The sequence below is a fragment of the Heterocephalus glaber genome, unplaced genomic scaffold, assembly GCF_053883595.1.
Source record: "Heterocephalus glaber isolate CG9 unplaced genomic scaffold, H.glaber_assembly_v1.0 deba00001600, whole genome shotgun sequence".
Classification (NCBI taxonomy): Eukaryota; Metazoa; Chordata; class Mammalia; order Rodentia; family Bathyergidae; genus Heterocephalus; species Heterocephalus glaber.
In genome coordinates this window covers 17,461,258-17,477,615 of record NW_028258372.1, presented here as the reverse complement: position 1 = coordinate 17,477,615, position 16,358 = coordinate 17,461,258, and the positions used below count along the sequence as shown (strand labels likewise).

Genomic DNA, 16,358 nt, shown 5'->3' with positions numbered 1-16,358 from the left:
CCTGCAAAACTATCTTTCAAAATTCAAGGAGAAATAAGATACTTTCATGATAAAGAGCACCTTAGGAACTTCATGAATATGAAACCAGCACTCCAAAAAATTTTAGACAATATGCTAGGAAAAGACAATGAGGATCACATCCCCAGGAAGCCCCGCAGAGTGAATCCACTGGACATGACAAATTAAACGCAAAGGGAGAGAATCCAACAAAAAGAAAAAGTCATGACAAGGCTTTTAAAACTTTTAACTTCATCTCCCTAATGAGTGTATAATTCAGTCTTGTTATTGTACTGATTAATATTTTTCTGATTCTAGTGTTGAACACCTTTTCTTGTGCTGTACTGGCTATTTATCATCTTCTTGTGTCTACTTTTTAATTGGGTTGTCTATTAATGAGCTGTAAGAGTTATTTATATACTCTGGTCATAGGTTATATGCATTGTAAATATGGTCTGTTTAAGGACTGCTTTTCATTCTAATGATGTCATTTAAAGTTCTAGATTTTGATGGAATCTCATTTATCAATTTTTTTCTTTTATGCATCATGTTTTTTGTGTTCTAGGTAGTTCTTGACTACCCTAAATTCGTAAACATTTTTCCTTATAATTTCTTCTTAAAGTTTTATACTTTTAGGTTTTCATATTTGGGTTCATAGATCCTTTCAAGTTATTTTTATGTAGGGAAATAAAGGGTTGAGGTTAATTTTTTATATACGGATACCAGGTGTTCTAGTGCCATTTGCTGAAAACACTATCTTTTCCTTGGCTCTTGAATTGAGTTTATATTCTATAAAATGTTAAAGTTAAATAATCTTTCAAAATTCAGTGGACCATGTGTATGCGGTTCTATTTCTAGATTCTCTGTTTTATTCCAATGACCTATATATCCAACACTGCCTTGATTACTGTAGCTTTAGAAGAAGTCTTAAAATTAGGTACTAAATGTCTTCCAACACTTTTCTTTTCTTTTTCTTTTTACTTTTCTAGGTCCTTTGTACTCCTACAGAACTTTTAAATTTCAATATCCAATTCTTCATTTGTAGCAAGTATACATAGACCTGAGTTTTTATATATTTCTTGTGTTTTCTAATCCTGCTAAATTCAAATACAAGCTCTAGGTGTTCCTAGAGATTTCTTAGTGTTTTCCCTGTAGATGATCATTTCATCTACATATAAAGATTTTGCTTCTACCTTGCCAATCCTATCCTAATTGTGTCATTTTATTGCCAGTCTATTTTGGTTTGGGCCTAGGTTTCAAAGTTTAATGGACAGACTCTTCGTAAGCATATCTGCCCTTGTTCCCCACCTTAGGGAGAAAGCATTGTATCTTCTCCATTCATATAAGGCATTTTTGTTGGAAATATGGAGTACATGTCTTTTATCTGTTAAGAAGCTTCTGTTCTACTTCTAGTCTCCTGATAGCTCTTACCGTGAACAGCTATAGAGTTTAGTCCAATACTTTTTCTCCAACTAGTGACAGGATCATATGGCTTTTTCCTTTCCTCTGTTAAAATGATGACTTTGGGGGGTGGATCTTCCAATGCTGAACCAACACTGCCATCCCTATAATAAAACCACTTTCTACATACTGCCAGATCTGACTTCTAATAATTTTTTAAAGAAATTTCTATCTATGTTCATACTTTTTTCTTCTATTATCTTTATCCAGCTTTAGTATTAGCACAATCTTGATTTCCTAAAATGAGGGAAGAAGTGTTCCTTTTTTTTCTGCTTTAAATGTTTGATATAATTTATCAGTTAAAATGTATATGAGCTTGCTGTTGTCATATAGGTAGATTTTCAAGCTAGGAATATACTTTCTTTAATAGGTGCTATTCAAATTTTATATTTCCTCCAGAATCAGTTTCATTAATTTGTCTTCCAAGGTACTTCTTAGAAGTTGTCAAATTTATTTCCAAACATATTTTTGTAATATGCTTTCTATATCCTTTTAAATTCCGTAAAATCTGTGGTAATGTCTCCTAGATCTTGATATTGTAATTTTAAAAATGTATAATTGATATTGTGTAATAAGAAGAAAACCTCTAAAGGAGCAGGGGAAGTGGGAGGGGTAGGGGAAAGGCAAGAAGGGAAAAGAAAAAATATGAGAAAAGGAAAAAAATGGAAGCAAAGTCTTTGCAAATAGGGAAGGGTGGAGGGGGTGAAGGGAGGGCAGGGGAAGGGCAAAAAATAAGAACCAAGATACTCATGTAATGGTACAAGATCCCAATGATGTATGTAACTGTATTTTATACCTAAAATATACCAATAAACTTAATGGGAAAAAAATTAAACCCCAGAACATAAATCCATACACACATTCTTACCTCAAACATCTCTCACCATACAAAGTAGATGACCACAAGTATGTTTCAAAGTAAACTCCCTCAAAGGATTTTTTCTTGCCCTGTCTTTTAAGGTCAAGACTAAGCAGGTCTGTAGTGAAGTGCTCACCAGTATTCCACCTGCACACAAGTACTAAACCAACTCATCCATACAGCAAGCATGGGCCTCTTGATTCTCTTTATAGATGGTTGTAGAACTAGGGACAAGTGAAGGAGGGATGCTATGTGACAATGTGGGTGCCATGGGGTGGGTGCTGAGCTTTGCTGTGCTGTGCAGTGCTTGTGCCTTCTCTTCCTGCCTCCATACCTCTCACTTCCACTGCATAATGAATTATTTCTCAGCACACCCAACATTATGGCTTGATGGATATGACAGGATCCAGGTCAAGATGAGTAGTCCTGATAGTCACTTGGTTTCATGTGGTCAGTTATTCTGTTTCAGAGCCCAGTCCCACACCTGCAGAACATATAATTCATCATAAAATTGGATAGCCTTGATCCACATTGCATAATGGGAATGGTATAACTGGCTCAAAAAATTCTCTTAAAAGTACAGTAATACAGACATCCTGAAAAGATCCAAATAAAATAAACAAGTTTAAGTCTTTGCTCATGGGCAATATAGTTTTAAAGACTGTCCAAAGTAACAATATTTTCTGTAATAATAATGACATAAAATATGTCAAAATGAGGATCAGATAGGGTAAGCAGGTGAACATATTTTATGCCAGAGGATTTTTAAACAAAAGACCAAGCTGTCTGTAATCCCAGCAACTTGAGAGGCTGAGTCAAGAGGATCACAATTTCATGGCCCATCTGGGTAGCTTGCAATTTATCAAGACCCTGTCCCAAAATAAAAAGCACTGGGATGTAGCTCAGTGGGAAGGCAATAGGTTCAATCACCAATATCATCACCAAAAAAAGAAACTTTTAAAAATACCCCTTGTCAATAGATACTGATTCAAAAATATCTTTCTGACCAATTTGGAAGAAATCTGTATGACAAAATTTCTTGCTTGTTTTTATATTTTTGTTAGTGGGTTATTTAGCATTTTCCCAGGGAAACATAATAATGGAAACATTGCATCTCTCAGCAAAAGTTAAGTAGTTCTCTTATCTTTTTTTGGTATCAAGAACCAAACTCAGGACCTCGCACTTGCCAGGCAGGTGTGGCCCCACTGAGCTACATCCCTGGCCCTCCTCTTACCTTAAATGAATGGGTTTCACCTAAGCTTTAGTAAAGGGTTTTAAAAATATAGACTTAATTATATTACACAAATTGACATCTATTAGAGAAATGTTGTCCTTTAGTGCTTTATCGAAGATTGAACAAGAGTGTGCAAGATGACTCAAATCACCAAGCCATTTGTGTGGGCTAGGGAGCAATGAGGAAGGAATCCATTTACTAATATCTAAGCGTTCTTTTTTTTTTGGTACGGGGGATTGAACTCGGGTCCTTGCGCTTGCGCAGCAGGCGGCGAAACCACTGAGCTAAATCCTCAGCCCTAAGCTTTCTTTAGAAAGACGAATTAAGTATCTTGAGCACATGTACAGTTTTTTATTTAATACTTTCTGTCCAAATTATTAGTAATGTAGGTTCCTTGTCATCATTCCCACTAGCAGGTAAGGGACCTTATCAGCATCCCCATAGTGTAGGTCAAATGAGAATCCTCAATTAACACAATAGTGTTGAGGTCCCAGTTCTAGTCTTCTGCCTCACAGGCCACTTCCAGAGCTGGGACCCCCATAGCCTTTTATAATATCCAGCTCTGCTCTTCCCATTTTTAGCCTAGGGAGGAGTTCTACTTTAGGCAAAAGAATTGCTAAGGCATTTTCAGAATTCAAGGCTTGAGTGAGTGATAGTTGGCCCAGGTTCTATCTCTCATCTGTGGCCCTATTTTAGCTTGCCTCTCATTCTTCCTCCAAATGAAGTTGACCTGCCAGGCTTGCCTGAAGAAGGCATCAGGGCTTACTAGAAGTTATGCTTGAATGGATGCTTTGGTGTATGTAAGACAAAGACAAACCATCCCAGATTTCCATCTCTGTGGATTGCAATGAGATGATCAGATGGAGCAGAAAAGGAGAGAATGAGGGCTATAGTCAGGCATATGGCTGGACAGACTAGGAGGGTCAAAGCATTGGGCCTCAAATCCATGCAATTAGGAATGAAAAGGGTGAAATTAAAATGGACCCAGCAGAAATCCAGAGGATCATCAATACCTACTTCCAGAACCTATATGCCAATAAGATGGAAAACACAGAAGAAATGGACAGATTCCTAGATACATATGAATTAGCAAAGTTGAATGAAGAAGATCTAAAAATTCTAAACAGCCCAATATCAATCAATGAAATTGAAAATGTAATTAAAATCTTACCAACTAAGAAAAGCCCGGGTCCCGATGGCTTCACTGCTAAATTCTACAAGACATTTAGAGAGGAACTACTGCCACTACTGTTTAAACTCTTCAATGAAATTGAAAGGGAAGCAACATTCCCAAATTCATTCCTGGAAGCAAGCATCACCTTGATCCAAAAGCAGAGAAAGACTCAACCGGAGAAGAGAACTGTAGGCCAATCTCACTAATGAACATAGATGCAAAAATCTTTAATAAGATACTGGCAGATAGAAGGCAGAAGATCATCAAGAAGATCATACACCCTGATCAAGTGGGATTCATCCCAGGGATGCAGGGATGGTTCAACATATGCAAATCAATCAATGTAATACACTATATCAATAGAACCAAGGACAAAAACCATATGATCACCTCAATAGATACAGAAAAAGCATTTGAAAAAAATCCAACATGCAATTATGATAAAAACCCTACAAAAAATTGGAATAGATGGTCTCTACCTCAATCTGATAAAAGCCATCTATGAAAAACCAACAGCCAATATCATACTAAAGGGTCAAAAACTGAAATCCTTCACACTAAAATCAGGAACAAGACAAGGATGTCCACTATCACCACTCTTGTTCAATATAGTTTTCGAAACATTAGCCATGGCAGTTACACAAGAGAAAGAAATAAAAGGAATAATAATGGGAAATGAAGAAGTGAAATTGTCATTATTTGCAGATGACATGAAACTCTATGTAGAAGACACCAAGAATGCCACCAAAAGTCTTCTAGACTTAATAACCAAATTCAGTAGAGTAGCTGGATACAAGGTCAACACATAAAAATCAATAGCTTTCCTGTACAAGAACGACAGACTCATTGGGACAGAAATAGGGCAAACAATTCCTTTCACAATAGCATCCAAAAAACTGAAATAATTAGGAACCAACCTAACGAAAGAAATCAAAAAGGCTGGGGATTTAGCTCAGTGGTTCCGCCGCCTGCCTCGCAAGTGCAAGGTCCTGAGTTTGATCCCTGGTACCAAAAAAAAAAAAAGGACTGTGAAAAAAAACAAAAGGAAATCAAAGACCTCTTTTCTGAAAACTATAGTGCCCTGAAAAGAGAGATTGAAGAGGATATCAGAAAATGGAAAGACATCCCCTGCTCCTGAGTAGGAAGGATCAACATAGTGAAAATGGCCATACTTCCAAAACTGCTATATAGATTCAATCCAATTCCAATTGAAATCCCAGCAGCACACTTCACAGACGTGGAGAAAACAATTCAAAAATTCATTTGAAAAAAGAAGAGACCCAGAACAGCAAAAGCAATTCTGGGCAACAGAGACATGGCAGGGGGTATCACAACCCCAAACTTGAAACAATACTACAAAGCTACTGTGATAAAAACAGCATGGTACTGGCAAAGAAACAGACCTGAGGACCAGTGCAGCAGATTAGAAGATGCAGAAACAACACCAGACAAACTCAGCAATCTCATCTTCAACAAAGGAGCCAAACACCCTCAGTGGAGAAAAGATAGCCTCTTTAATAAATGGTGCTGGAGCCAGGGATTTAGCTCAGTGGTTCTGCTGCTTGCCTCACAAGCACAAGGACCCGAGTTCGATCCCCAGTACCAAAAAAATAATAATAATAAAATAAATGGTGCTGGAGAAATTGGGTTTCAACTTGCCAAAGATTAAAACTAGACCTATATCTCTCACCATGCACTCAACTAAAATCGAAATGGATTAAAAATCTAAACATTAAAATAGAAATGCTAAACCGACTGGAACAGAGGTTAGGTAGAACTCTTGAAGACATCGGTGCAGGAAAAGATCTTATGAACAAAACCTCAGTTGTCCATAAACTAGCACAATCAACAAGTGGGATTTCTTCTTATTAAAAAGCTTCTGCACAGCAAGAGAAACCACCAGCAATGTGAAGAGATAACCCACAATGTGGGAAAAAATTTTCACCTGCTGTTCCTCAGACAAAGGTCTACTATCTAGAATCTATAAAGAACTTAAAAAAATCAGACCTTCCAAATTTAAAGACCCAATTCAAAAATGGGCATCTAAAATGAGCAGACATTTCTCAGCCAAAGAAGTAGAAATAGCAAATAAACATGAAAAAATGTTCAACATCACTGGTCATTCGAGAGATGCAAATGAAAACAATGCTGAGATTCCACCTCACCCCAGTAAGAATGGCTCCCATCATGAAATCAACCAACAACAAATGCTGGCTGGGCTGTGGGGAAAGAGGAACCCTGCTCCACTGCTGGTGGGAGTGTAGACTGGTGCAACCACTATGGAAATCAGTATGGAGATACCTCAAAAAACTAGGACTGGAAGTTCCATTTGACCCAGCTATTCCCCTGCTGGATATCTTCCCCAAAGAATTAAAAGAATCATATAACAGTGATATATGTGCACCCATATTCATAGCAGCACAATTTGTAATAGCTAAAACTTGGAAGTAGCCCAAATGCCCATCAACTTGAGACTGGATCAAGAAAATGTGTTCTTTTTTATAAAATGGAGTACTACTCAGCCATAAAAAATGAGCCATTAGATACATTTATAGCTAAATGGATGCACATTAAGGTGATACTCTTAAGTGAGATAAATAGGACACACGTGTAAATACCGAATAGTTTCTCTAGTGTGAAAAACTAAGAGTGTAAATAAGGACTAAAATGTATAATAGGTAATGTGAAATAGGAAGAAAAGGGGCCAAGGGGGAGGGGAAGTAGGAGGGGTTGGGGAAATGAAAGAAGGGAATGGAATTAATATGAGAAAAAGAAAAAATGGGAACAAAGTCTTTGTAAATAGGGAGGGATGGAGGGGTTGAAGGGAGGGCAGGGGAAGGGGGAAAAATAAGAACCAAGAGAGATTATGTAAAGGTGCAAATTTCCAATGATGAATGTCATTATATTGTACAACTAAAAGGTACCAATAAAATAAAATTTTAAAAAATAAAACAAAACAAAACAAAAAACAAAGTATTGGGCCTGTGTCCAGTCTGCCTATGCTGACTTTGGTCCAGTGCTTTAGCAAACCCCATCAGGGAAGCCCAGCCATGTCTCAGAGTTAAACTCTATCCAGGAAACATTTGCTAGAGACATAGCAGAAGAAATCTCTTGTGCCACCTACCCTCCCCTCACTGCCTTCCCTCTGTCCTTTCTTCATTCCTGTTCTCTTTCTTTGTCTTTCTTATTTTGAGGATGAAACTTTCTCATTTTGTTTCAGTGTCTTCATCCTGGAGCTTATATTCACATGTGCCCCGATAGCTAAATTATCCAGAAATGCAAATAGTAATCCCAGAGCTCCATCCTGAGGCTTCCAGAGATTTAAGTCTGGTCTATGACCCAGACTGTTCCCCTTTTCCAGCCATCATCCCTCCTGTATTGTAATTTTATAAGGTCTCAGAGATCAGAGTCTTACCATGAGCCAGCATAGCATAGCAGTAGCAGAGAAAGCTTTGCTTGCTTGCCCTTTGTTGCCAGTGTTAACTGGTGGCTCTCTGGGGTCTTTAAGCGGTTACAATGAGAAGCAGCTCAACATGGAGCACTGTAGCCACAGGCTGTGGCTGGAGCCCCTACAGTTGTGCCCTGTGATCATTGTGCCTGTTAAGGGTGAACCTCAAACAGTTGAGAACTGAGTTCTGTTCCAATAGCCTCCCCAGTAACTTGGATGTTTCTCTTAACCTCATGAGTCTGCAGAAAGCAGGCTGGCAAGTGTTCAAGAACAGGCCATCTCATGAGATTTCCTGTACTTCCTGTTGCTGCTGTCGCTGCTGCCCAGGCCACATTGTCCCCCAGAAAAGCCATTCTCATGAGAGATCAGCACTTCTGCTGCCAGTTGTGCCAGAGGCCAGATATGAGAAGCATGAAAAGTAAAATAATAAAAAAGAAATATACCTTCCGGTTTTTAGGTTTTGTTTTGCTTTGCTTTAGGGTTTTGTTTTGTTTTTTCCTTCATTGATAGAAGTTAGAGGATAAGATGGAGGGAAGAAGATAGTGACTTGAAAAATTAACATGTAAGTTTATGCAGTGTTTGCAAAGAGGACTCACAGTGGGTTGGAAGTGACCTCTGCCATTGTGGAATTAGCTCCATAAATTTATAATGACAGAGTATTGCACCAATAATAATACCCAAGGTTGTTTCTTGTATTAACCCATTTCCTTCTGCATGAAGTTCCTGTACAGTTCATTGAATGGGGTTGTCTTATGTTCAAGAGGGACCCACCAAGTTCAGGACAGTAGGGAAATGGACAGCTTTGTGGTTCCTGCCAATAGATGGCTCACACTGTCCTAGAGGAAGAGAAATTTGCAGTGCTTAATTGCGTATCTCACGTCTAGAAAACTGTACTCAATGGGCATTTATGGAGTAAATGAGTAGAGGGCAATTTTGGCAGAAGTTAACATTAAATTTAAAGAAAGATAGTTATTTTAAATTTTAAAATGTTACTTCATTGACTGTAGGCGTTCTCTTTGTCTGCTTTGCTAGAGACAATCAATGAATGAATCACCCCATCCCAATCACATACTCATACTAAGTGCTTTCCATTTTTCTTTTAAGATGGATAGGGAGGCTGAGCATGGTAATACATGTCTCTAATCCCAGAAACTTAGGAGGTTCAGGCAGGAGGATGGTAAGTCTGAGGCCTCTCTGGGCAATTTAGTGAGACTCAGTCTCAAAATAAAAAATAAAAGGCTAGGGATGTAGATGCACAGAGAGCATGGGGGAATAGCATGGTCATCATGATATGACAAGTTCCCTTGCCTGTCTTTTTCTCAAAGCCTTACCTCCTCTCCCAAGGCTAGAAAGGGTCAGAGAGCTATGGTCATCCTGAGATGACTTTACCACAACTGGTATGATCCATGAGCCAAGAGCCTATGGAAACCACAACAGATGTTCATAGCTGTTCCAAATAACTTTTCAGGGGAAGACCTGAAATTTCCAGTTCTATTTGATTGATCTGTCACCTCTTAGATATGAAATCTGGAGGACATTCCTCCCTTTTATCTGGGTGTACCCTATACCTTTTGTGGTGGTCTCATGTATAAAATCTTGGTGGCATCCCTCATCTTCCTTTTTTTCTTCCAGAAAGATGAATGCCAACTTTCCATGGGAGAGTTAATACCCTTCAAGGTTTCATAAATTATTCATTGAACATTTATTCTATGTAAGACTTCCTTTAAGAATCATAAGGAACATGAAATTTTTTATCTTCTTTATAGAGGAGATAAATGGTAAGAAAAACATCACAAAAATAATTAATGTAAAGCAAAATATAAAATACCACTAAGGCAGAAGTAAAGTACTGTGAATGTTTTGGCAGTGGGGCAGGGAGGAAATCCATCAGAGGAGGTGGGAGAAGAGAATACATGTCCCACAAAGCTTGTGCAGAGGTTTAAATAGTAGAGATACAAAAGAAGGTATACCTGCTAGAAGGCACTAGATGACTCGTGATACAAGTACTCTTCCACCACCAAGCTACATCCCCAGCTCTTTTAGATATTTAGAGGCAGGGTCTTATAAAGTCACTCAGGTTACCCTGGAATTTTTGATCATCCTGCATAGCTGGGATTACAAGCATGTGCCACCACACCTTATGTTTGATGAAAATAGCAAGGAAGACAGATTGCCTAAAGTACATAAGCATAAGCAGAGAGTAGTGATACATAAAACCGGAAAAATCACAAGATTACTTTGGGAAGAACCCTGAATGTCAGTGAAACTGTTTGAAGTCAGAGGAGTTTGAGTTTAAATTGAATTCAGTTGAAATTAAATTCAGTAAGTCACTGAAAGTTTTTTGGTAAAGGGTCCTTAAAGAGGTCAGCTGTGAGAGTTGAACTAGAGGTGGAGAAAATAATTAGGCTGGTGTCTTTGGGCTTGAAACAGAGGGATAGCAAGAGAACTGAGAGCTGATAGACCTAAGTAAGCAGAGAGGTCAAGGGGGAAAAGTACTATGCATGATTGGAGAACTGAAACTTGTTCCTAGAGAATGGTGGGGACCACAAACAAAAACCATGGGGAAATAGAGGAGAGGAAACAATATGTACAGCCCCAGTTTTGCTCCTGGTTCTTCTGGTCAGCCCCATCTGGGTACCCATTGGTAACCAGTGATTTCTGAGTTCTAGATTCTCTGTACACGAAGCTAGAATGTTTCATTATCCTCTTGACTACAGGCTTCAAGAAATTTTGGATTTCTGACCATTTTGATTATACCTTCTGGTTCCTTATCTTCCTTGGAGAAAACCATGGAAAAATAAGTTTTCTAATTCATTTGCCAAATGTTCTCAGTAATATGGGTTCTTTATTTCAAAAAGTAAAAGTAATCCCGACATACCAGGAGTACATGGACTGAACCACTCTGAATTATAAATCGCAGTTTATACATTGAAGAAAATATAAGGACTACTGTACTTGAGGTTCTCAGAAATCTCATAAATGAATACAAAGTTACCAGACTTGCTGACATATATCACAAGACTGGGATTACCTTGGTCTACTTCAAAGGTAAAAAGATTTTTTTAGTACTGTCAAGCCCTGTTATTTATAGCTTCTGTGTTCAGACATTTGCCTATTTATTAAAATTTACTTCTGGAGGGCTGAGGATTTAGATCGGTGGTTCTGCCGCCTGCCTCACAAGCGCAAGGTCCCAAGTTTGATCCCCGGTACCAAAAAAAAAAAATTATTTCTGGAGCTGGGCATGATGGCACATGCTTGTGATCTCAGCACTCAGGAGGCTGAGGCAGGAGGATCACCGTGAGTTCAAGGCCAGCCTGGGCTGCACAGTGAGTTCAAGGCCAGTCTGAACTACATAGAAAAACCCTGTCTCAAAAAAATTTTTTTTACTTGTAACCCCAGAACCAATACTCAAAGCACTTTCCTGATCATTCACATAAAATGTACAGATTTAGAAAAATTTGAATTGCTGTGTATGCATGTTCCCAACTAAGACAAAACAAGAAATGCTCTGCCTTCTTGTTTCAGGACTTATGCTATAATCTAATGTCACTTTTCAGTGTAGTTAATGTTACAGTTTTCATATTTTGTGCTTATTTTTAGTAATTTTTCCATTTAAGGAAAAAAAATTTTTTTTTGGTACCGGGAATCAAACTCGGGTCCTTGCACTTGCAAGGCAGGCAGCAGAAGCACTGAGCTAAATCCCCAGCCCATGATAATTTTTCCGTTTAAAATTGCCTTCTCCCCAGCATGGTGTCAAAATGCTACCTGGTGTTACTAAGTGTAAGTTCCTTAGGCTATGATGTAACTTGTGGAGAAAATACATGTGTTAAGTAAGCTTGGCTCAAGAATAAATTAAAGTGCTGTTACCTATGAGTTCAATGAATCAAAACTATATATTAAACAAAGTGTCTTTAAACAGAAATACACAAAAGACAAAGATATGTATCATCTGATAAAAATGCTATGACTAAAGGCTCACAGGAACCTAACCCTGGTTCAAAATTAATCAGTTCAGTGTTTTTTGGCAACTTAATCAAACACAATTACTGTAAATAATGAGTATGAACAGTAATCTATTCTAAAACTATAGCCATATAAAAAGCCCAAGGAGAAAAAAAGTCATAGCTTTCAACTCATCTAAGAAGAAACCATTCCAGACTGTCCTAATCTTCAGACTCTGTGAGACTGTTACATATATATATATACCTTCATCCCCTGCAAAAATTTCAATCTACTTACGAAAAAGGTAACATAAACCAGAACTAGGTAAAACAAGCAGTGTTAGAGCAGTGTTGAGCACAAGATGGTGCCAGGATAAAGCTAATACAAAACAGTGACTTGGTCAGTACACAGGTATAGTGGTGTATAACAAATACACTGCAGACTAGCTAGCTTATACTTCACACATTATTTCTCACAAACTACTTCACACATTATTTCTCACAGTTTGGAGGCTGAAAAATCTAGATTTAGCTCAGTGGTTCCGGCACCTGCTTTGCAAGCGCAAGGTCCCAAGTTTGATCCCTGGTACCAAAAAGAAAATACAAAAACAAAGAAAGTCTGAAAAACTATGACAGCTAAAAAATGCTTAAGAAGACATGATGATTACATATAACCTGGTATCCTGAATAGAATCCTGGAGCAGAAAAAAGAAAAAGGTAAAAAAAACTAAGGTAATCTGAATAAGGCGTAGACTTTAGTAATAATGTATGAATATTAATTCATTAATTTAACAAATGTATCAGTATCAAAATAAGATGTAAAGAATTGTAAGAATTTAGTGACAGGTATATGAGAATTCTGCATATTTTATTTGTATTTGTAAATTTTTAGAAACCTAAAGTGATTCTAAAAAAATAAAATTGACTTTAAAATATAAGTAAGCACACACCTGTAATCCCAGCACTCAGCCCAGCATTAGGGACCAGTGGCAGGAGGATCATGAGTACTATATTTTGCGGAAGCACTAACGACACTCACCACAAAATGAGTGTTGTATAAATAAGTTTTTAGCTCTTACTATATGGAAAGCTCCTGGGAATGTTAGGCAGAATAATATCAATACTTCAAATTACTCAATTAAAACCCTCTCCAGGGCCGGAGATTTAGCTCAGTGGGGCCACTGCTTGTCTCGCAAGCGCAAGGTCCTGAGTTTGATCCCTGGTACCAAAAAAAAATGTAAAAAATAAAAGCCCTTTCTGTGCTCCAGGTGGAAAAGATGATAGAGTGGCAAGCATGGGATTAAGAAGCTAGTAAGGAAGCCAAGGTCAGTGGCCAAGGTCAGGAAGCCAGAAAGACAGTGGTTTAGACCAAGGTGGTCATAATACAGGTGATGGAAGTTATCAGCTTCAGGATGAATTTTGAACGTAAAATCAATAGGATTTACCAATGAGGTATAAGTGAAGGGGGCAAGTAAGGATAGCTCCCAGAATTTTGACTTGAGCAACTGAGGAAAGGGTGGCACCATTTTCTCGATATGGGAACCCTGAAGGAAGAGGTTCCCGTTTGTGGGATTGTTTTTTTGTTGTTATTGTTGATGTCAGAAGGAGTATTAGAAATATATAGAGAGGAATGTTTGAGTGAAAGTCTGACAATTACGAACAATTCCAAAATGATCAAAAAGAGGATAGCATCTGAAAAAATTTGTATAGTTATAGGGCTATAATTTAATGAACTCAGATTTATTTCTTTAAGTCAGAAATGGATATGATGGAATAGAACTATAGACCTGAAGTCTCAATGTCAGTTTCCCGGTCTGAATACTGTACCTAAATTAAGTAAGATGTGAATTGGGATGAAACTGAGGGAAGGGCACTTGACCTCTTTGTACTTTCTGAGAGTCTATCATTATTTCAAAAATAACTTTTTAAAATTAATCTTGTTCAGGAGAAGGAAATAACAGCAGATCTTTTAAAGGTTTCAGTTGACTATAAGACAGTGTGAATTAAAATGGCTGCAGTGGGTGTGGCTAGGGTCAATGGAAGTATAAAATTCTGAGGAAGGGCTGGGGAAGCAACACTTTCTTTTGCACATCTGAACTCATAAGTTCATTTCCACTTGATCTTAGCCAAAAGGCCGAGATGCGATCATGAGTTCATTTCTGAATGCCATACTTTCAGACTGGCAAGTACACTGAATGACAATTAGACAAGACACCCAGAATTGGGCAGCCCTGTCACATAGAAATCATGAAGGAGGTGAAGATATTTAGCCAAGAAAAGTACAGTTACCCAAGAGACATAACAACTGTCTTCAAACACTAGACAAGCTATTATTTGAGAGTCAAATTTAGATGAGTCTTTGACATGCCTTTAGTTACAATAAATTTATACTTTCTTTTCACAAAGTGCCAGAAATATTTTTAAGAACATTTTCAGAAGCAATTTTAGCTGCATTAAAACTTCTGATTTTTTTTTCATAGGGTCTTGCTATGTAGTTCAGGCTGGCCTTGAACTTGCAGTGATCCTCTTACCTCAGGCTCCTGAGTGCTAGGATTATATGCATGTGCCACCACATTCAGCTAAAACCTCTGATTTAAAAACACCAAAAGCAGAATAAACCTGAAACACAAAACATTCTTCCAACTCAATCTTAACTCTTGCTTCATTTGGCCTGAAATTGAGTTATTAATTTTAAGGAGGACCCAATTTATTATATCACCTTCGACCATCTCTTCCTACAACTGTCTCAAGAGCTATTAGAACCAGGCATGGTGGCACACACCTATCCTCTCAGCACTTAGGAGGCTGAGGCAGGAAGATTGCTGCAAGTTCAAGGCCAGCCTAAGACACATAGGGAGTTCAAAGCCAGCCTGGACTATTTAGCAAAACCCTGTCTCAAAAAACAAAACAAAAGAGCTATTAGGATAGGTCTGTGACTTGTACTTAAGAGCAGACATCAGCTGTTAAGATGAGACCGAGTAGAAGTTTTAATTAAATGTTTGCCTTGACTGTTTAGGAGATGAACACAACACCTTTCTTATTTTTCCATTTGATGTATAGTTGGAAATATAGATGGATTTAATGCTGCAAAGATAATATGGATACCTTTAATATTAATTTATGCCATGTACTACAATGAAGATCAGAAAAAAAATTTTTTTTTCAAAAAGGATTTTATTTATCACTATTAAAAATCTGGATTTTAAACAGACTCTTGGACTGGTGGTTCATATCCATCAGCTCATTCAACTTTAGCTCCAGTCTCATCTCCAGTAGCTTTTCCAGAGCTGCTACCGTCACCATGAAGCTCTATGAGTTTTCCCAATTCAAACTTGGGCTCCTTCAGCATTTTTACTTTTCTGACAAAGACATCATGAAGAGGATAAATAGACTGGCAAGCCTTTTCTATGTCTTTCCCAATGCTGTCTGGAATCAACTTATTTACTACTTCCTTCAAATCATTTGTCTGCACCTCTCGGGTCATGATTTCCATCATCTTCTTCCAGATTTGGCGGACTTGTTGGTGCTGAGGATAAGAGGTCTTCCATATCTGATTGTTCCATTTTTAGTAAAACCAACACAGAACAAACGAAGCAAATAACCATCGGTAGTCTTGACATCAACATGAGCTTCAATCATGGTCTGCCATTTCTTGACCATGGAACACATTTTGTCACAAGTGAGATCCATACCATGGAAGTTAGTCAGGCAGTTTTTGCCCTGAACATCTTCAGTAATTAGCTTGAATTTTCTAAAGGGAACTTCATCATTCTGCAGATCAGCAAGGCTCACTTCAAACACACAACCTTTGAGCCCATCAGATGTAATTTTGGTTCCCTGAGTTCTGGTGACTAGTGTTTTTCCAATATTTCTTATGTTGAGCATAGCCAGTGCCTTCATGTCATACCAGTCTTTTTTAGAAAATGGGTCAACCACTTTCTTCTTGGCTCCCTTTTTGCCGCCTTTTGTAAGGCACTTGTTCTTGCCCATCCCCATGGTGCTGCTCAGAGAGCCAAAAGGGCAGAAAAAAATTAAAAAGAAATAAAAGGCTATATAAAACGTCATAATAAAACCTAATGAAAAATATCTTACATTTACTGATTTTCATATCCTGATTATAATAGAGGCCATTATTATTATTATTATTATTAGAGGCCTTTATTGAGTAGCCTCACTATAATGTGCCTATTCACTTGGATGTTGAACTTATTTATGACTGCACCAATCAGCTTTTCAGCACTGTG

The 16,358-nt window shown here is 37.9% G+C and overlaps 1 pseudogene; it reads right to left on the bottom strand.

Moving 5' to 3' along the window:
- Nucleotides 1-15,268: 15,268 nt before the first annotated feature.
- Nucleotides 15,269-16,122, bottom strand: LOC101702919 (small ribosomal subunit protein eS1 pseudogene; annotated as a pseudogene).
- Between the last annotated feature and the right edge of the window lie 236 nt (nt 16,123-16,358).